General features: G+C 41.4%; 2 pseudogenes; one reads left to right on the forward strand and one right to left on the reverse strand.

Moving 5' to 3' along the window:
- Nucleotides 1-2,269: 2,269 nt before the first annotated feature.
- Nucleotides 2,270-3,783, reverse strand: LOC101720422 (olfactory receptor 5AN6-like; annotated as a pseudogene).
- Nucleotides 3,784-9,486: 5,703 nt separating this feature from the next.
- On the forward strand, nucleotides 9,487-10,196 carry LOC101708426 (GTP-binding protein Rit1 pseudogene; annotated as a pseudogene).
- The last annotated feature ends 11,763 nt before the right edge of the window (nucleotides 10,197-21,959 follow it).

A 21,959-nucleotide genomic window follows, 5' to 3' on the forward strand; every position in this document is an offset into this window, starting at 1 on the left:
AATTTGAAATAGGAAAAAAGGTCCAAAGATGAAGGAGTGAAGGGAGGGGAAGGGGAAAGGAAAAGAGGGAAAGGAAAAACTATGAGAAAAGAAAAAAAAATGGAAATGAAATCTATGTAAATAGGGAAGGGTGGAAGGGGTGAAGGATGCACAGGTAATGGGGAAAAAATAAGAACCAAGATGCATCATATTCAGGTACAAACACCCAATGATAAATGTAAATGAATCGTATACCTAAAATGTACCAATAAAAGAACAACAACAATAAAAAGGAATGAAGATGTATTAGTACATGCACCAACTCCTTGCAAGGAATAGAAACTGTGTACTGCAAACATATTCTGACAAAAATAAAATTTAATGATGAGAATGCAAAAAGTGGGGGGAAGATATTAATCGCAATCAGTTAGAAAAAAGAGAAAAAAATAATCTTGTCCAGGAGTTTTCTTTAATTTATGAGCAGCCTCTGTCATGACCAAGTCATTAATCCCTGAATATTTGTCCTTCGTGTGAAGTCGTGCACAGGAATGTGCCTCTTATGTATCCATATCCTGCAGACGAGGATCAGAATAAAATAGGCTCTAGTCCTCTTGGAAGAAGCTCTCTGATTTAAGGGCCACATTGCTCTTCTGGGAGTAGGTTTTTCATAGCTAAGGATATTTTGCATTTTACACAGTGAAGCATTCCTGCTGGTTATGCCTTGACTCATAAGAACATTGAGCATCCAATCAGGCAAAATAAATAGCATTTAGAGGACAAATGCCAGCTACGAATGCCACACTAATGCTAGATTTCAGGCTGCAGCAAAGGGAGGACTGAACAAGAAGACTAACAGATGTTAGTATTGAAAAAGACCAAAGATAAAATCTAGACTTACAACTCCATCTGGAATTTCCCTTGACAAAACTCTATTCAATAACTGTCAACCAGCTGTTCTCCTCCCAAGAGAACTTTCTTTTTCACTTGCAACCCCCTTCACATTGGATTCCATTCCAAGGACACAGAACACTAAAGGCAGGACCTATCATGTGCCCTGCCTACAGTTGTCCAGAAAGATTGCTTTAAATCCTTACCACTTGATACACATTGGGATTTAGAATTTTCCCATCTAAATAGAAAGGAGGTGGGGAGAATGTAAAATGCCTTTTATCGAAGTAATATCTTAGAAATTTCCACAATTTCTGACAGCCTAAAATTGTGAAAATCAGAATACTTTCACAAGATAAATAACAGAAGTGTGCTCTCTGTCCCAGCATCCTTTCCTTGGTTGGTATTTTTAACCTCAATTCTTCAGTATTTCCCTAGGTCTTGTAGCAATTCCAACAAAGCTTATAAGGGAAATGGTCAAATCAAGACTATCTTGTGTTTCTGGAGTCAATTCCTTATAAGTAATTCTACTAGCCAATTCCAATTTAATTATTAGAAAAACTACTTTCTACTAGAGATCTATTCTATTGAACATGAAAACATTGCTGGAGTTCCCAAAATCAGGGACTAGATCACCACATGGACAGACAGCCAATATCCAATATGATACAGAAAAAATGAAAAAACAAAAATGACTCTAAGCAACAGGGATACAAAGAATTGTCTAGGAATGTCTACCTGGCCAACTGGTCAACCAATACTTAACTATGGTAAAAACATTGAGCATTCTTATTACAATAACTTTCTTTGTGAAGGTAGAAAACCTTTTTTCCAGTACGGCTACTTCTGCTTTGCACAAGTCTGTAAGTGAAGAAATGTATCCATAATTTCAAGAGGTGAATGAATAAGTTAAATATGAGAACTTGGTTGAAAAATTAAATGCTTGAGGAGATATGTTTAACCTGATTAAAATATCATGCAATGCATGCATTTATTTAGACATTATATGGTACCCATTAATATGTATAATTTTCTGTTTTTATGTCTAAGTTAAAAATAAATTTTGAAATATATATATCAAAAGAAGAAAGAAAAAAATCATTATTAAAAAGGATAATGGGAGAGCCTTTTAAAAATAATTTCTTACTTTTCCTTTCTCTTTTTCTCTCACTTTCTTCTTTTCTTTCTTCTGACATGCTAGGTAGTGAGTGAACATTCAAGGTGAAGCATCACATTTCTACAGGCACAAAAATATTTGTGGATTCCTTGGTCTATTGGTTTATTTGGTCACAACTATATACTGAGTTTCCAAATATTTCTCGTATGTTTGCCTGGCTTTGTGCCAGTCCTGGGCTTATCTTAGAAGTGTATAACAATGGCATATCTGAAATACACTGTAAAATTAAAAATGGCTGGAGAAGAATCTCTTCTTCCATCTGTTTAGGGCATCTTGGATTTCCTTGTTCCTTAGACTGTAGACCAATGGATTTAATGTGGGAATCATAACAGTGTATAAGACTGATGCCAACTTCTTTTGGCTCAGGGAATCTCCAGAGTTAGGATACATATAAACAAGGATTCCTGAGCCAAAGAGAAGGCTTACCGCTGTCGAGAGAGAAGCACAGCTCTTGAAGGCTTCAGATCTGCCTTGGGCAGAGGTGATGCAACCACAGGAGACCGTGACAACCAAGACGGACAGGAGGCCAAAGATCACTGTGAGCACAGAGGTCATGACTTGGAGGAAAAAGGTGTCAGAGCAGGATAAGATCAGCAGCTGGGGCAAGTCACAGAAGAAATGGTTGATGACGTTTGGCCCACAGAAATGCAGACGCAGCAAGGCACACAGATGGATGACTGAGCCAAAGAATCCCATTGTGCAACATCCAGCCACCATCTGCTCAGAGGACATGATGGCTGGGCAGAGCACAGGGTCACAAATGGCAGCGCAGCGGTCATAAGCCATGGCTGCCAAAAGACAGCACTCCATCAGGCCCAGGCTAGAGAAGAAGTACTGTGCTGTGCACCCCACAAAGGAGATGGACTTAAGCTTCTGGAAGAAGTCTGAGAGCATCTTGAGGGTGATAGTGGAAACCTAGCAGATGTCCAGGAAGGACAGGTTGCTGAGGAAGATGTACGTGGGGGTGTGGAGGTGGGCTTCCACCCTGATGATGGCAATGAGGCCCGCATTCCAGGAGACTGTCGTGAGGTAGACCCCCAGGAATATTGAGAAGAGCTTTGGAAACTCAGAGAGGCCCAAGAGCCTGAATGTTGTAACTGTTGCACTGTTCCTATCCCCAGTCACTGCACTGGTGGTCCTACAAGCTGCAGGGGAACAAGAGAGCAAATCTCTAAGTCAGAAGCTATCCTAGTTTCTGTGGAAAGAGAGTACCTTCAGTCCACACAAAATACATAACCAAGAGGAGTACTGAGCTGCTTTAGAGAAACTTTTTTTTTTGTACTGGGGATCGAACTCAGGACCTTGCACTTTTGAGGCACGCACAGCGCCAATGAGCTAAATCCCCAGGCCTTAGGGAAACTATCCTGACTATAGTGGACCTGAGTGTCAATTCTCCCACATCTAAACAGGATAATGAAACATTTCAGAATTAACCCATCAGGCTTTTATGAGAACAAAAACGTATAAAATCATCTGTAAACCTTTGAAAAAAAAGGAGACTAAATAAATTTTAGGATGCTATTAATGAAATTATATTCCCTTTGTACAATTTAGTGAGTAAGAATTTAGATGCCACACAGCTGTTGTGGGACTGTGGCTCGAATGCCTATGAGCTATATGATCCTGGAAAGTTATGTAACATTTTATACCAGTTATTCTGTCTGAAAAAATAAGGATAGTAGAGCACACCTAATAGTGTTTACTTTACATTAAATTAGTAAAGTACCTGCCATGCACATAGTAAGCATTATATGAAATGGTGTCATTTGGGGAAATCTTTCTAGTAGTTTTGAAGCAATCTTTCAACTTGTGAAAAACTTGTAAATTGAAAAATTTAAAGAATGAAACAGAAAACATCCCCTGACTACTATATCTGGGAGACACAATCCTTTCCCTGGACAGGGCTCTTGTACCCTGACAGGGCAGAGTTGTCTCAGAAATGAGAAGCCACAAGCTTCACAGCAACTGCATTCAGCCTCTCCTAGGCACTGGACTTTGGCCATGAATCCTTCCAGCCTCTGCTGCAAAAGAGATTTTTCCACAGTCCAGCGTGAAGAGAAAAAAGGCAATTCAGAAAGCACTATTTTCAGTGAATATGCTCAAAAGTGACGTGTAAAAGTGAGTGTTCCCAGTTGATTTATTTCTCCATACTACTATGAGCCCCTCAACCAATGAATCAAGTTCCAATATTCCTTTCCAGACTCTTAGAATCACAAGATCTGGATCTTTCAGGGTAATTATTGTCATTTATTATCCAAACTGGAAAATTTAGGGCATGAAAGAGAAGCTACTAATGATATCTAGTAATTATATGTACTAATGGAGTCCGGTGTGATAGTTCAGCACACGCCTACAGTATGCATTGATGAAATCAGAGTAATTAGCATTCTCATTTCTTGTCATTTCTTTAGGTTTATAGTCTTTGAGATCCCTCTTCTAGATCCTTATAAAATAAATAATAGGTTATTATGATCTATAGTCACTTCACTGCTATAGAGGACAAGAACTTATCCCTTCTGTTTTTATACCTGTTATCCAAACTCCCCTAACTCCCCATCCTGTGCCATTTCCCAGGCTGTGGCAATCATTATAGCAGATTAATATAAGCTTTTTAGTTCCCACATAGAAGAGAGAACATGAAGTGTTAGCCTTTCTGGAACTGGCCTTGTTCACTGTCGCCTGGTACCCTCCATTTTACTGGAAATGACAGTATTTCATTTTTCTTTACGGCCATGGACATACAGTTTTCCCAGCACTGTTTGTGGAAGAGGCTGTCTATGTCTCTGGCACCTCTGTAGAGAGAATCAATTCGGGGTAGATGTGTGGATTTATTTCTGGGTCCTCTATTCTGTTCAGTGGTCTCTATGCTTGTTTCTAGGCCAAAACCATGTTGTTTTGATGAATATGGTTCTACATCTTAAAATTAAGTATTAGGATGTCCCCAGCTTTGCTTTCTTTGCTCAACATTGCTTGGCTATTTAGGGTCTTCTTGTGATTTCATATGAATTTTAGAATTGCTTTTTCTATTTCTGTGAAGAATGTTATTGGTATTTTGATGTAAATTGCACTGAATCTGTAGACCACATTGTATAGCATGGACATTTTAAAATATTAATTCTTCCAACTCATGAACATGGGAGATCTTTCCAGATTTTAACATTTTTTTTCTTTCTTTCTTCATTGTTCAAGGTTACTTTGGCTATCTAGAGTATTTTGCGGTACCATATGTATTCGAGGGTTTTTTCTATTACTGTGAAGAATGACATGGGATTGGGATGAGGATTACATAGAATCTGTAGCTTACTACAGGTAGGATGGACATTTTCACACTATCAGTCCTTCCAATACATGGACATAGGGTATCTTCCCATTTATTTGTTTCACTTTCTATTTCTTTCATCAATATTTTACAGCTCAGTATACAAGTCTTACATCTCCTTGGTTTGCTCTTAGGAATGTTTTCAGTGCTATTGCAAATTAGTTTTATTATCTTTTTCAAATTATGTACTGCTAATGTATAGAAATGTTACTGATTTTTATGTTGATTTTGTAACCTACAGCTTTTCTGAATGAATTTACAGGTTCAAACTATTCTTTGGTGGAGTCTTATGGGTTTCTTTTTTTTTTTTTTTTTGGTACTGGGGATCGAACTCGGGTCCTTGCGCTTGTGCTACAGGAGGCTAAAACACTGAGCTAAATCCCCAGCCCCATTAGGGTTTCTAAATATAAGGCCATGACTGTTCTGGTCAGGACTCCCAGTGCTGCATTGTTGCTGTCAATTCAAGGGATTGAACCTTGACCTCACACATGGGAGGCAAGCATTCCACCGCCGGGCTGGACCCCAGCCTGCAAGGATGTGAATTGTGAATTGTACAGGTACGCTTCTGGTGAGAATAGGTTTCCTTGTTTGTTTTTTACCCCAGAGGAAAAGCCTTCAACTTTTCACCATTGATTATGGTGTTAGTTTTGGAGAAACACAGTTTAATGGACTTGAACACACATAGCAAATGATAAACTGTTTCTTACGGCTTCTACCTATAAACGTAGCATGCCTCTCCTGCTCATCGTTGATGTAAAATGATTTTGAGCACTCTCAGAGTGCAATTCCAATTCACAGAAGAGTAGAGGAACAGTAATACAACTTATTGCCATCGATCCTTCTAGTCACACAATATCTGGTTTCTTCCTCTTCCTAGATGACCTCTATAAAGGAGGGAATCCAAACTCTTCCCAGACACAGACGTACGGTCAGGATTCAGGATCGTTGAGGATTTTCTGGCCATCTCATAATACCTATCTGCATCTTCTTCACTTGGACACTTGTGAACTAAAAGATGTGCCCAATGTTCAAAGGTAGAACGTAGATTGGATAATGACAATAAAAATCCTCTTGAGAAAGTGGAAAAAAACCTGAAGATGTGTAGCGCTCAGTGGTTCAGCAATTCCAAGCCCGTCAGGAAGATCTCTGAAGAACCTACACACTGGAAATGTGGATTACTGTGATTAGGGACCATTTTCATTCTCCACAGTCTTATCATTTTCCATGACACTTCTGTATTCTGCACATCCTTTCTTGAACATTTATCCTCCTTGGCTACACCTAAAGAAAAAAAATCTATCTCTTCCTTAGGAGTTAGAACAGCTATTTGAGTCTGCCTCCTACCTGTGAAGATTGCTGGCCAAGAATTCTTTTAAGTCTTAAATAGTGAAAGGCCTCTTTGTTCAGGTTAATATTGCTTTCTTCTATTTATTAAAGTCATCTCCTGTGTTAATAGCCAGATTTACAATTCTTTCACAGATTCCCACCTCTCCTTATACATGGGTGTATATAGCTCTAGCTCTACAGATACCTCAAGCCAATCATGATTCTTTAAGAGAATCCTACTCTAGCTCCCAAAATTTGTCTTCTGTGGACTGTATGGTTGAATTGAAAAGATTAATTGAGCATCACCTTTAAACATTTAGAGGTTTTGCTAATATCTTTGATTCTGTTCTTGTTGTCTTTTTTATTACAATCCCTTTAATTTTTACCTTTTCTGGTTGGACATAAAAGTCAGTTTATTTTTCTATATTTCCAAGTCTGTAATGTATGTCAAAAGAAAATATCTTTCTATATTCTCTTCTATTCTTGCTATTCTAAATTGACTGGTTGTTTTGTGAGTTTCTCTCACTTTTGTAGAACCTCGTTTAAATGCATCAGTCAGAGACCCAGTCATGTTATGAGCATTCTTGTGCCCCTGCCAACGTTACTTACAAATATATTTCTCACAGTTCTCTGGGTAACATCCGGGAGCATGGCCATAGCACCGGCTTGTCTTGGTTTTGTGTCTCAGCCATGCCCTAGTCCTCAGCAGAGCAGAAAACTCCTTCAGAAGATGTGCTTCCAGCCAGGCATTCTCTGAAATGCGTCCTTTGGGTCCAATGAGGAGAAGGAAGAAGCAATTGGCAGACAACAACGTTTTCCATTAATTATTCTCAAGAGTATTGAATGAGGTAAGCAAGCAGGAACCTTCTCAGCAGGTCCTTTTGAATCCTTACATGGGCCCCTTGTGATTTAATTAAGACCCATCATTCACATAATGCTTTCTGTATGAAAACACTGTTCTAAGCATTCTATTCACATTGACTTAATATAGTAGCCTGGGCAACAGACTCTGGTACAATGGTCGAGTCCCCTAGCCCAGTGTCTAGCCCAGGATACTCTCTTGTGTGTAAAGCCTAACCCAATCAAGTTCCAAGTTTTCTTTTCAAACTGGAAGTGGAAATGATCTTTAGAGTTATCAAGACATCTTCAGTTTGGCTTTCATAGTTAAGGTCAAGTTACTCATCATGAAGTTCTTGGAATACAGTGTTACTATAATTTTCTTAGAAAAAAAATAATAATTTTCTTAGTAATGAGCAAATGCTACCATGATTACTTTTCTACCTGTTTTGGTAGGAAATACTTTCACAAGTTTGAACTATTTTCTTTCCTTATTAACATACCATGGACATATTCCAAGTAATTTATAAATGCCTCATTAGCATAATTTTAGAGACTGCATAATACACTATTTTATGGTCATATCATAGTTCACTTAACAGTATCATTCTTGTTTAGCATTTAATTTCATAACCAAATTTTAAAAATTTAAATATTATAAACAGAACTTAGACGTCTCAGTTTCATCAGCTGAGAGATACAATTTCTTCTGATGGCAGTGTCTAAATTTAACAGCCCACTCTCACCCCTCATGACTCTATAAAACCAAATTTTCTCACATTCTCCTCCCAACAGACTGGGAAATTATCTCTGATGAGTCCCAGTAAATGCTGTGTGTTCTATAGGTCACTCCAGGTTGTCATTGCAGTCACAATCAGAAATCAGCTTCTGGATTGCTGCCCTAATTTTAGAAAATCTCTCATCATTTCTTCCTCTTCTACTTTTTCACTCACTTTATCCCGTAGAGATTGCTGATATTAGGTCTGTAATATAATCACCAAGATTTCACTGGAAAGTTTGGCAAGAACCAAAGGTAATGTTCATTTGAAGGGAAACCAACCAGGAGACAGGCTAGTTGAGATGTCCTCTTTCTGCGGGCCATGACCTCCAACAAGGGTCTCCTGGCCTGCAGGCCCTTGCTGGTAGGACAAGCCAGCTTGCTGCCCTCCAGGGTGACTGCCTGGAACGTGATGTCCTGATAAGCCTTTCAGGTCCCAAAAGTCAGCCACACGTGAGGAACCCATTTCACCACCACCTGAAAGCGTCACCTGACTCGGGAAAGCACCTGCTGTGTCCACGTCAGTGAGACCCGGGCTCTAAAGACGGGGTACGCGCAGGCCCCCAAACCAGCTTCTGGGAATGTTTTCTTCCTGGGATGATCCACGTTAGTCAGGGCTCTCCAGATAGACAAAACCAATAGGATATGGAGAAAGAATGAGACCCATCCATAACGAGAGGGGATCCAGGAGGGGATTTGGCTCATGTGGCCGGAGAAGCTGAGAAATCCTGTGCCACAATGACTGTGAGCTGCAGTCAGGGAAGCCAGGAGCATGGGTGCCCAAGTCCATAGCCTCAGACCCAGGCAAGACAAAGGTGTCACCATCAGTCTGAGGACAGAGGCTCCAGGTCCTGGAGGCCAATGGCACCAGCTCTGGGGTCCACAGACCAAAGAACCTAGCGTTCTGAAATCTACTGACAGTGGAAGATGGTATCCCAGCTCCTGGAGAGATGGAGAGAGTATAAGAAAATCAAGAAACAGCATTTTTAGAAGAACTGGTCATTCATAAGCTTAAATAACAAATACTTCCATAAAGTTTCAGCTTATGGCCAGGGCGTCCAAGTCGGTCGGTGGGGATCCTGGGCTTCGCTCCTCGCCTCTGGCGGCGCTGCCCCCAGGCGCTTCCTGCCGACCGCGCTGTCCCATGAGTACAAACTGGTGTCGCTGGGCGCCGGCGCAGGCGTGGGAAAGAGCGCTATGACCACGCAGCTCGTCAGCAGTCGGTTCCCGGAAGGCCACGACCCCACCATTGAAGGTGCTTCCAAAACCCGGATCCGTATGGACGAGCCTGCCAGTCTGGACATCTTGGACACAGCTGAACAGGCAGAGTTCACAGCCGGGCGGGATCACTACCTGACGGCAGGAGAACGGTTCTTCATCCGCTACTCTGCCACGGACCGGACCGCCGGAGCTTCCGTCAAGTTTGGGAGTTGAAACCGCTTACTTACCGAGTTCGGCGCCCGGATGACACGGCTGTGGTTCTCGTGGGAAACAAGTCCGACTGGAGACAGCTAAGACAAGTCACCAAGGAAGAAGGGCTAGCCCGAGAAGCCAGCGGTCCCTTTTTCCAGACTTCCGCTGCATACCGCCACTACACTGACGATGTTTTCCATGCTTGTCCGGGAAATCCGTAGGAAAGAAAAGGAGGCAGTACTGGCCATGGAGAAAAACTCTAAACCCAGAAGCAGCGTCTGGAAGAGGCTAAGTCCCCATTCTGGAAGAAGGAGGATTCAGTGACTTGAGGAGGAGCCCGCTTCCCTGCGTGCTGCAGAGCTTGTTCAGGGCGCCCGCAGTAACCTGCAGAAGTGACTGTGGGGCCTGCTCATTCTCCTGCTAATGACCGTTATCCTAAAAGTACCTGACAAGGGGCACGCGGCTCCGGAGGGTTTCCAGTGATGAGGTATTTAAACTGTTTCTTAGTTGATCCCTGTTTATTAACCAGCGGAGCTCTGTTTGCTTTGCAGTTGTCACATTAGCACTTGATCTGCCACTGTTGGGGTCACGTTGCTGATATTAATCCACGGCAGTCGTTCGCACAGGAGAGCATGCGGCCCTGTGTGTATGAGCAAGTGTACAGTGGGGCCCTGTCCGCCTCCGCCTCAGTTCCTGCTTCCCACACGCCCTGCCTGGAGACACGAGAGTGCCTGGAGAAATCAGTGCTGAAAAGACCAGCACCCAAGCCTAGCAGGCAGCTGAAGGGCTGGCTCCTGCAGACTGGAGCGGGAGGGGAACTGGGGCCCTGCTGGCTGGCGGGGACTTGCAAGGCGTGAGCGGGAGGAGCCTGCTTTGCTGAGAAATGCACACTTGCCCAGGCGGGTGAGAGCTGCAGTGACGCTCTCCCCGGAGGCTTTTTAAGGATTTGCCTTTCTTTCCCTTCAAAGGCAAACGCTTGGGAGCCGTTACTGGCTTGCTGACCCGTGTCTGAATCCTAAGCTGGGAGAGCCAGTGCCGTGAGCAGGCCTGTGTCCGCAAGGACCCACACTCGGTGCAGACTGCTTCCCCGTGCTCCCTGTCTGTGCTCTTAGAGGAGTTAGGCCTGGCAAGGGCTTTTTAGGGCCCGCGTTTGACTGACTGCATCTTCCGTACAGAGGAGACACCAGGAGCTTGAATATGTTACAGATGTGCCTCCTTGACCTCCAGAGTCCTTAGGCTCAGGGTTCCAAGGGAGCAGTGGCCAGGTGGCGTGCGTCTGTAATCAGCACTGGGGAGGCTGAGGCAGGAGGGTGGCCTCGAGTTCAAGGCCACCCTGAAGAACATGGTGAGACCCTGTCTCAAAAAACCAAAAAAGAAAAGAAACCCTGTGGCTTTTCAGTTCATTGGGTCAGTCTGGAAGCTTTAATGTCCACGTGTAGTTTGTAACCTGCAGATTGCCTTCGAAGGACCTTACAGCGTTCACCTCAGGGTTGCGTGGCCTTGACAAAGTTCAGACCAAGAGAAAACCGCTTGGCTGTGTGTGCGTGTTGCAAAACCGTAGTCCTAGGAAGGAACAGCTTTAACTCGGTGGCGAGCGCTCTGCGATCTACGCCTGTGCTCACCGAAGGGCAAGGGCGGCACCTCCCCTGGAGTAGCAGTGTCACTGGAGCAGCTTCATCTCCACTCGACTCTCAGGCGACCTGCTGTGGCACCCCTGGAAAAGACCCCGGCCCAAGTTGCTCTTCTCCACTGCTATTAAAGGCAGGAGGACAGGGTTATTGTGGGGGTTTATAGATCGGTGGTCTAGGGTCCAGATGTAAAGAAAAGTGACCGCTAGAACATTTTTAGCTCTGAGTAGTGGTCCCTTGTGAAACCCTGAGACACTCTGTAGTGGATCAGCCCTGTTTCTGGTGCTCAACCCATCCAGAAGTGAGAGCCATGAGCTGAGTCCGCGGGTCTCAGGAACCACAGTACGGGGAGCGGGAGGCAGAAAAGAAACGCAGCACGGCTCCACTGTGATATTGCACCTCGTGTAAACTGGTTCAGGCCCTTCACGTTCAGCACCTCAGCTTCTCATTACCGATGACCTAGGGAATTGCCATTAGCACCCAACGAGGAAGTGTCACTGTATAATTCTCGAAGGTCATCAAGGCAGCAGAGGACATTGCCAGCCCGAAGGGTCTGTAAGAAGTGAACGTGCACTGCGTATAGAGCCACCAGGCAGGGACTTTGGGGCAGTCTCTGTCACGTGTTTGCCCCTTGGATGAACCAGTCCCTTGGATGGTGCTGAGGAGGACTGCTAGACGGTGCCAGGGTACAACGTGTAAGTCACAGCTTTATTCTGAGCATAGGCAATTTATGAGCTCTAATCCACTTTATCCAGTCTGAGGGCATTCAAATTAATTACCACCTGGCACTTCAAAGAGAGACATCCAGGAAGGAGTTGAAAGGCACTGGAACTATTCGTGTCCATACCAGATCTGTAAGACAAGATTATTCAAAAACCAAGCTGGGCCTGGGGATCCACTCCTGTAATCCTCGCTTCTGGGAGGCTGAGGCAGGAGTATCAGGAGTTCAAGGCCAGCCTAGACTAAACACCAAAGCAAAACATTGAAAAGCTAGTGTCTAGAATTAGCTGTTCAGAATTCAGAAGGGGACATTTGTTTTAACTTTGTGATGTATTAGCAAAAATGGGCCCTACTGTGATGTCTGGGAAGAAGGGAGACATTTTTCCCTTATGCAGTTGTATATGAAGACAGTTTGTATGACACAATACAAAACTTTTAAACAAACAAACAAAAAGTTTCAGCTCATGGACAAGTTTCTGAGAGCATGGTGGGTTATGTGGTCACAAAAAACAGGAATCTAATTCAAATTTTTCTCACTCCTCTGCCAATGAGAAGATAAATTTCTTAAGATAGAGAAATTGGCAAGAAAGCACAAACCTAAGAGGGTAAAGGATGGGCATTTTCCCAGGAGGGATCATGCAAACCCTGGGTGTTAATTAGCCACCATTTGAAGGGGAAGGGAAAGGAAGTGTCTGAGGTTGGATGAGAGACACTCCATGACACTGAAACAAGTATGCTCAAAGGATGACATTCTCAGGGACAAAATAGAAAAAAACCTTGCCATAAAACAGGACGATGACATGCACAACCTCTACAGCCTTTGTACTAGAGCTTAACAAAGTATTGAGAATTTCCTCTGATAATTCCTAACTGGAAACATCTACCTTTTAGTTACATAGCATAAATCCTATCATATTGTTGAGGCCCCAGATAAAAACAAGTCAAATTATTTTAAAGAATTTTGGACTGGTACTGGCCCCAAGGTAATTGGCAGAATTAATATAAATTACTTCTGGAAGAACACACTCGAGTGAGCACAAGCTTCACTGATTCCTGAACCTGAAGCTCATGAGAACATGAACTTCTGTTTAGAATTCATTCAAAACATAAATAAATATGGCATCTTGAACAAGAGGCAGTGATATCAGCAAACTGTAGAAATCAGACATGCAAAACTAAGTTTAAATTATTAGCTAATGATAATTTAAGTAAGTATAATGCATTTAAAGAAAGTATGCCACTGAAAGTAGGGTGAAACAACGTGGGCCTCAAAAATGACTATTGGAAAAAGAAAATAATGTTACCTTTAGAAGTGAAAAAAAATGATGACTAATCTGAGGCAAAACAGCCAGTTACCATGGCTTGTCATTGTATGCAAGAGAGCTATAAAAATTAAACAGAACACAGTAGAGAAATGCAAAGAATGGGCTTTTCAGTGACATGGAAGATAAAGCAAAAACTTGCAATAAAGATTTAATTGGGGTTCCGGAGATGCATAATAGAAATACAGCGACAGGGCCAGGGATTTAGCTCAGTGGTTTTGCTGCCCACTGCTCAAGCACAAGGACCTGAGTTCAATCCCTGGTACCAAAAAAAAAAAGGGGGACAATTTTTAGAATGCTAATGGTTTGCTAACAGTACACCAGGCCTACCTACAGGCCATGACAGCAGCTGCATCCTGAGGGCAGCATGCAGAGCCTGAGGTAAAGATATTCTTTTGGTCACTCACCACTTGGCCTGAACCCTTGGTGTTTTCCATCCCTGGCCAGGTTCCAATGTGAAAAAGAGAAAACTTCCCAAAATTCTGCCCCTTTCCTACTTTCCACATATTTGCCTAATATATTAACTCAATGCATGAGTTCAAGTCATTCACATTTGTACAAGATGTCTTTAGCTCGGACACCAAGGGTAGACTTGCAGGTAATGGAGAATTCAATGCAACTGTATTCAAAGGTGGTGAGTTTAGCAGTTTCCTGAGTAGGGGGTCAACCATTCCCAAGAGATTTTTTTTTTTTGGTACCGGGGATCGAACTTGGGTCCTTGTGCTTGCTCAGCAGGCAGCCAAGAGATTTTTTTAAAGTGTACCAACTCAAAGATCAAGAATCATTGATCTAGACAATGTAACTCACAAATATCTCTGATTTGAGAAAAGAAAAGTGTTACTTATAAAGAAAGGGGCACAATTACTCATTCCTCATCTTTTCTAATATCTCAGCAGCTGTCCTAGACCAGGGGCGGCAAACCTGTGGCACACGTGCCAGCTGGCTATTTGTTATCACTGAAAGCTCTAGAGCTTCACCATCCCTGTCCTAGAGTCACTAAGTTAGTTCAGTTACATCCATGAGCAACCTGCTTCATAGAATTTCTACCATCATTCTGCTACACTATTCCGGCATCTCTTCAACATCATGAAAGCAGACAGGCAGTTGCAGAACCGTCAATATTTTTTACATATAGATTAATTCTCAAGAGACTGTAATGGGCGCCTATCCTGGATCCTCAATTTGTATGTGAGGCCAAGCATAATTCAGGAGCTTCTCCAAACATTGAGTGACTAGCAGAGCCATCCCTGAGCAGAATCACACTATTTGACCATGTAGAGAGATGATAATGTTTTCCTAACTTGGTCTATTGACAAAGACTTGTATATTTGTAGAACCTGGAATGCAATAGAAGATACCATACAAATGATGCCCTTTTAATGTCCTTTGTTCCCAAAGGCAAAATAATAATCTTTATCCCAGAAAATTTTTCAGTGACAGTTGAAAGTTGAAAGAAGCAGATGAACTCAACATTGATGATTCAAGTTCTCAACTATACCCAGATGATGGCTTAAAAAAGAAAGAATGAAGAGTTTTCCCTTCCCTTCTTGGGGAATAAAATCAGTTTCTTCTCACACATATTTCTCGGCAGTTGACACCGAGTGGCTCTAAGGCAGATGAAAGCTACACCACTGTAGTTTTCTATCTGTAGCCCTATCTGTCCTCCTCGACTCTCGGATCAAAGAGAGCTACAGCTCTTCCCAGTCTTCCTAGGGGTTGGTCCTGTGATCTGCCCTGGAACCTGGGTCTCATCATCCTCGTTGGCATGGATACCTACCTGCACACACCTATGTAACTCTTTTCTCAGCTTCCTGTTGTCTGTAGACATCAACCCAAGGATGCTTTCAGACTTCTTACCAGACTAAAAAAAAAAGATTTCTCCTATTGCCTGTCACTCAGTATTTTAAGGTGGCCCAGAAGGGCATGTGTGAGTGCTACCACTTTGCCACCATGGTTAAACTGTTATTTTAGTATAAAAATACCACGGATTTTTGGGGCCGGGGATTTAGCTCAGTGGTTCCAGCACCTGCCTCACAAGCACAAGGTCCTGAGTTCAATCCCTGGTACCAAAAAAATACTACTGAGTTTTGTATGTTGATTTTGTACCCTGCAGCTTCACTGAATTCACTTATTGGTTCTAAGAGTCATTTTGTAAAATCTTTATCATTTTCAATATAGAGGATCATAGCATCTGCAAATAGAGATATTTCACTTCTTTCTTTTCAATTCAGATGCTTGTTGATTATTTTTCTTGTCTGATCGCTCTTGCAAGTATTTCCAGTATTGTTTGAATAGAAGAGGTAAGTGTGGTATCTGCTTTGTACTGGCTCTTAGTGGAGAAGCTTTCAAGTCATCATCACTGACTTTGATATTAGCTGTGTCGTTTTCACACACCTAAGAGTTTTTATCAAGAAAGCATGTTGCAGGGCCAGGGATTTAGCTCAGTGGTTCAGGAGCCTGCCTTGCAAGCACAAGGTCCTGAGTTCGATCCCCGGTGCCAAAAAAAAAAAACAAAGAACAAACAAACAAACAAAAAGCATGTTGTTCTTTCTGCATCAACTGAGATGATTCTATTGTTTTTATCTTTCATTCTGACAACACGATGCATCACACTGATTAATTTGCATGTGCTAAACTAGCCTATGGTGCAGGGAATGAATCTCACGTGGTTACAATGCATGATATTTTGGATGTGATGTTGAATTTAATTTTCTAATATCTTACTGGGGATTTTGACATCAATGTTCAACAAAGATATTGACTTGTTTTCTATAATTGTGGGCTGGGGATTTAACTCAGTGGTTCTGTCACCTGCCTTGCAAGTGCAAGGTACTGAGTTCAATCCCCAGTACCAAAAAAAGAATACAATGTTTTCTATTGTGGTGTGTTTGCCTGGCTTAGATTTCAAGGAGCCGCTGGCCTGATAGTGTATGTTTAGCATGTTAGCTCTAGCCTTATTGTCTTTGGAAGACATTGAGAAGTACTGGTGATAATTCTGTATTGACTATTTTGTAGAATTCAGGTGGGAAACTATTCTGTGCCTGGAATTTATTTGTTGTAAGGCTTTTAATTACAATTGTAGTTTCTACTTATTATTGGGTCTGTTCAAGCTTTCTATTTCTTCCTGGCTCAATTTTCACAGATATTGTCGGTAAATTTTTTCCTTCTCCAAACTGTAACTGTTCACAGTAGAGCAATACTGCTTTTTTTATTTGAGTCATCTGTTGTAACACTTGCACTTTTATTTCTGATTTATTTGAGTGTTCTCTTTTTTCCTTAGTCTCACTGGGGATTTGTTGCTATATTTTTATTTTTTCAAAGCACCAGCTCTTGGTTTTATTGATTTTCATGTGGTTTTTCTGTTTTCTATTTACTTGATTTATTTCTGGTCTAAACTTTATTATTTCCTCCCTCTGTTAACTTTGGATTTAGTTTGTTCTTTTTCTAGTTTTTTGAAGTATAATGTGAAGTTATTTACTTGGCATCTTTTGTCTTTTTAAATAAAGGTAAGCATTAGTTTTTTTATTTTTTTAGTACATGTTTGCAGTTCATGATGTTTACGTTCATCTTCGGGAGTGGGTGCATGTACATAACACATCTTGATTCTCTTTTTTTTCCTTCCCCCCTCACCCACCTCCCTCCCTACCTCTCTAGATCCCTTTTCCTCATTTACATTCTTATTGTTATTATTAGTTTTTTAAGGGGTGAGGGACTGGATGTAGTACACAAGGCCACATCTCCATTACTCACTGAGACACACTCAAAGGCATGATCCACCCATCCTGTGGGTGGACCCCAAAGCCAATGAAATTGACCCTTAACCCTAACCACCACAAGTATGTAACCATTTTAGCATTGTAAGTATCTCGTAATACCATGCTCTGTTTTTAAATGTATGAAATATTATTTTTAATTAGAAGGTATTCCATTCAAATGATTAAATTATTTCAATCTTTGCAGAGGGAACATATAAGTCCAAACCTAAATACAAAAGTTAGATCATTAACTAGTTGCCCCACACACAGATACACCATTTTCATCCTATGTGTTTGGCTGAAGAGATAAAACCAAGAATGGGAAAAAAGAAAAAAAAAACAGAATGGGACCTTCTCCCAAATATCTCTGTGATAGCAGTAACCAGAGGACAGGTGAGCTCCCTCCATTCTGTCCTCTCAGAAAAGCCACAACTTTTGTGAGAATGACCGTAGGTAGATATTTGTATTAATGACTTTTAACAAAGGATTCAAAATGCAGAAAATATGTTGTGAAGATCTCCAATTCAGGGCATGTAAATTATATGTGCCACTAATCAATAGAAGGCATAGTGCATACCCTGAGAAAGATCTATCTCCCTACTTCTTACTTTCTATGCTTTAGTATAGCTACTAGCCCTGTTTCATAGGTGAGAATTCTGCAGCTTGGAGAGGGTCGTTTGCACAAGATCACCCAACCAGCAAGTTGCAGAATCAGAATACACGCCAAAACATAGGAAGCCATCACCCCACCATCATAAGCAAGCTACGTTGTGATTTGTTGTGAATTATTAGTATTTGCATCTTCCTCCATGCCTTGATTTCCTCACTTGTGTGTAGAAAACAGCACCGTGACTGATGGACCAGACTACTGTGATGATTGTGCACCTCACAAACACATGTCAGGCTTTTGAGGAAATATAAAGTGAAAATGGCTTGGTAGGAGGGAAGTGTATGTAATATATTGTTACAAAGCTATGTCATCAACTTTCTGTGACATTTTGGGAAAATCCCTCAGTATCTCTGACCTCAGGTTCTACACCTGGAAATGGAGAGTTGTAGACGATAAAATTGCTTTGTTCTTTGCAGCTCAAATGACTCCAAAGTCAGTGAAGTTACAGTCTTGAGATAATGATAGGACCATAGGGAAGTTGGGAATGGATGCATGGCAAACCGGGGCATGAAATCAGCAGGGGCAGGCTCCATGACAACCGTGACACCAGAGAGCAGGCACCGCAGAGTAATCAGTCCTTCCCCTTTCACCTTTGCTCTCGCTAGCACATTTAAGAGATCTCCCCCTTCCGTCATTTCTCTTGCCAGGAGTCGCCAGCTTGGCTCCAAACCCACCCATCGAAGAGTGCAATTGCTTCCACTTGGAAAATTCCTTTGGAAAATTCCTTTGGAAAAGAGATCAGCGGTTTCAATTTTTGGCAAGAACTCTGGCTTTTTGTAGGATCTGGGTCCAGGTCAGTGCATAAACTTGGGGAGTGGGTGCTACCTCAAGACCCAAGGACCCCTGTGAAAACTGTTGATGGAATCGGTCTTTCAGCTCTCCTTTTTTCTAACTCCCCTCCTTTCGCTTCTACATCCTGCTCTTAAGGCCCTTACTCTATTTCTGCTCCTTACCCAGAGGTACAAGCAACAAAGTCAAAGGTACAAGATCAGGTGTCAAATTCTTATGAATGCAACTTCAAGCTCTGTTACTTTCTAGTTTTTTAACTTGTGAAATGAGAATAAGAGAAATATCTAAAACCAAATGAGACAAATGTCCATGGAGCTTGACCGATTTTTAAGGTCAGGAATTGAGAATTGAATCAATAATAATTTCTGAGCTTCAGAGGAACTGAGTTTCGGAGATCTTAAGATCAAAACATTCTTGTTGCTGGGCATACGCCTGTAATCCCAGCACTCGGGAGGCGGAGGCAGGAGGATTGCTGTGAGTTTGAGGCCAACCTGGGCTACATAGTGAGTCCAAGACCGGCCTGGACTACATAGCAAGACGCTGTCTGAAAAAAAAACCACCAAAGCATGCGTGTCTATTTTTCTCAATTTCTCCATCTCCAGAACTCCCTTAGGTTAATTTTTTTCCCTTCAGAATTTTATTTTTAAAATAAGAACAATTCAGAATTCAATTCCATGTAACTGATTCATGACTTCTGAGCAGTAAGAGACAAATGAACTCTTCCTGATAAGATAGGGTACTCTTGTACAATTCTATCAGGTCTTTAGAAATCCTCAAACAGCTCTCCAGTGTCATTTTGGTGGCCCTGGGTCTAGAGACACCAGGCTGGCCACAGAGGAGCCAGAGATTCTCTGAACAGGTGCTGCAAGCATTGGTCCACTGCCCACTTTCACCTCCTTTACATTTTTTTCTCATTCAGCAACATTCTCCACTTTAACTGTGTGGTTCACTGCGCACATTCACAAACTGATCTTAAGTAAGCAAAACTGGAAATGTTTCTTAATTTACCATATTTGCCTAGTGAAATCACCAATCAATGTTGTATTACCCAAGTTTTCATTTCTAAATTGCCTTTGGAAATGATAGACAAATGCAAAAGATGTATCCAAATAAATTTGTTAGTCACAAATTTTCCCTTTTTCTCTGGCATACCAAATTACATCAAAAAATTGGGGGGATAAATTTCATCATGAATGAGAAAAACAACCTAAAACCCCTTTTTGGAGAACAGCGGGAGATACAGAATACACTGGTATGGCTGCCTGTGTCACTAAAAGGTAACAAAAAAGCAAGATAGTTTAGTGCAGCTGATAGATCAGGAGTTTGACTTATTCTGACTGAATCGACCAGTTCCTTTTTGTTTGAGGATGTGGTCTGTGAAATTTATAAATTCAAAATATTTTCTATTAAATCTAACTCATCTTAGATAAAATACCTGAGAAACTACATAGGCAACAATATCCTAAGGATAAACAGAAAGACTTCCAAGTTCATAAAATCATAATGGAGACTGAACAAAAGCAAGATTCTCATTTCACATCCAAAGCTGGGTGGAAGACCCAGTTACCAAGGCACTTGACATTCATTCATTGAGCTATGCAGTGTCGGCGCACACAACTCTTGGCTCTGAGCAGTGACCCAGCTCTGGTCCGTTCCATGTCCACCAGTGCCATCACAGTGAGGGTACTTGTGAGGAAACATAAAAGTGGCCATGAGCATTTGTATCTAATTGTGTGACAGACAGCACAATGGAACAAGATAGAAATGGATATGATGACTTCACAATATGTCTTGAGTCTAAAGTTAGAGACCACTTAAAGAAGTAATTTTATCAAGAGCTCCTTGGTGGTAGAGTGCTTGCTTCGCATGCCCAGAGCCCTGGGTTTGAACCCGAGCCCACAACATAAGAGTTTTCTGATACTAGCTCTTCCCTTTTCCTCTAACACAGAGACAAGTTTTGATACCATTATTGAGCTCTTGCAGTTTTAATCCCTTCATATTGTTTAGTCTCTGCAACAACCTACGAGGTGCTACTAACTCCATGCGGATGAGGCAACTGAGGCATAGGGAGGATAATAACCTGCTAATGGTCATACGGCCACGAAGCGGAAGTCAGAAAAGCTCTCGCTCTCCCCTCTCTCTCTGTTCCCCTTCTCTCTTCCCTCCCCCTCCTTTTAAGAATTTATGTATCTAAATGACTATTAAAATTATAAGTATAGGCAGTATACAAAATGAAGAAAATACAGTTAAGTCTGCAGAAGAAAATCAAAATTGTACACCCCTTTATATGGGGAGAGAGAGAGAGCGAGAGGACGGGAAAGAGAGAACATGCATGAGAGATTATACAAACCAAAATCTTTGCCAGAAAAGTGGAAATATTTGGGGATTCATCTATGATATGAGGGCCTGCTCCTCATTGATTTAGACTCGCACATTCAAAGTACTACTTTAATGCCTTTTTAGAAGTTGTGACTCTTTGCCCCAGTGCATAATTGTATTGTAACTGTAGGATTTTCTACCATATGCAAAGTTCAAGTAGTTACATCATATTTTTTCATTCATATTTTCTGTTTTGGTGTCATGTTTCAGAAATGTCTTTACCATCCTAAAACTATATAAATACAGATCTATTTCTTTGTCTAATTCTTCTTCTCCACAGTAACTCAGGTCTCAGAGACCATTAGCAGAAGGGTTTATATTTTCCCTATTAATTTATAGTACTAAATTCATCACATATAATGTTATAGCACATATTTCAATTTATTTCTGAGATATCTATCTGTTTTTTAATACTTGTCTGTTACTATAATAATGAATTTTCAATGTTTATAATGCTGTTTAATATTTCAAAGTTCACATCATTTTTAATTCTTTTTATTTATCAATTGAAAAGTATACACATAAGGTAAAAATATAACAAATATGAGGTAAACATAAAAGCATATTATGTTTGAGACTTTGCCTCATGGGAAAGACATCTCTGGAAGGGCATTTCCTAAGTGACGGGCAAGGATCCACAGAGATGACTAGATAGGGTTTAAGAATGGCACCTTTGAAATATTGGTGGTCCCAGCATCTGGTTATCCACCCGAAGGCCTGCATTTTAGCTTTTCTTGACATGTACTTAATCTGGCAGTCTGAACCCTTTTCCCCAACTGAACTCTGACTTTCATGCTCTGAGAAAATATCCCACAGGACTGGGCCCTCCTCAACTGTCTATCTTCCTTCTAATCTACGAAAATTTCTGCAGTGGCTATCTTATGTCAAATACAGTAAAAATTTATTGTACCTAGTTTCTATTAAATGTTAAAGAAAACATGAAAAAAATAAGATAGAGAAATAGGAATAATTTCCCAAA

This window comes from Heterocephalus glaber, unplaced genomic scaffold (assembly GCF_053883595.1).
Source record: "Heterocephalus glaber isolate CG9 unplaced genomic scaffold, H.glaber_assembly_v1.0 deba00001805, whole genome shotgun sequence".
Lineage (NCBI taxonomy): Eukaryota > Metazoa > Chordata > Mammalia > Rodentia > Bathyergidae > Heterocephalus > Heterocephalus glaber.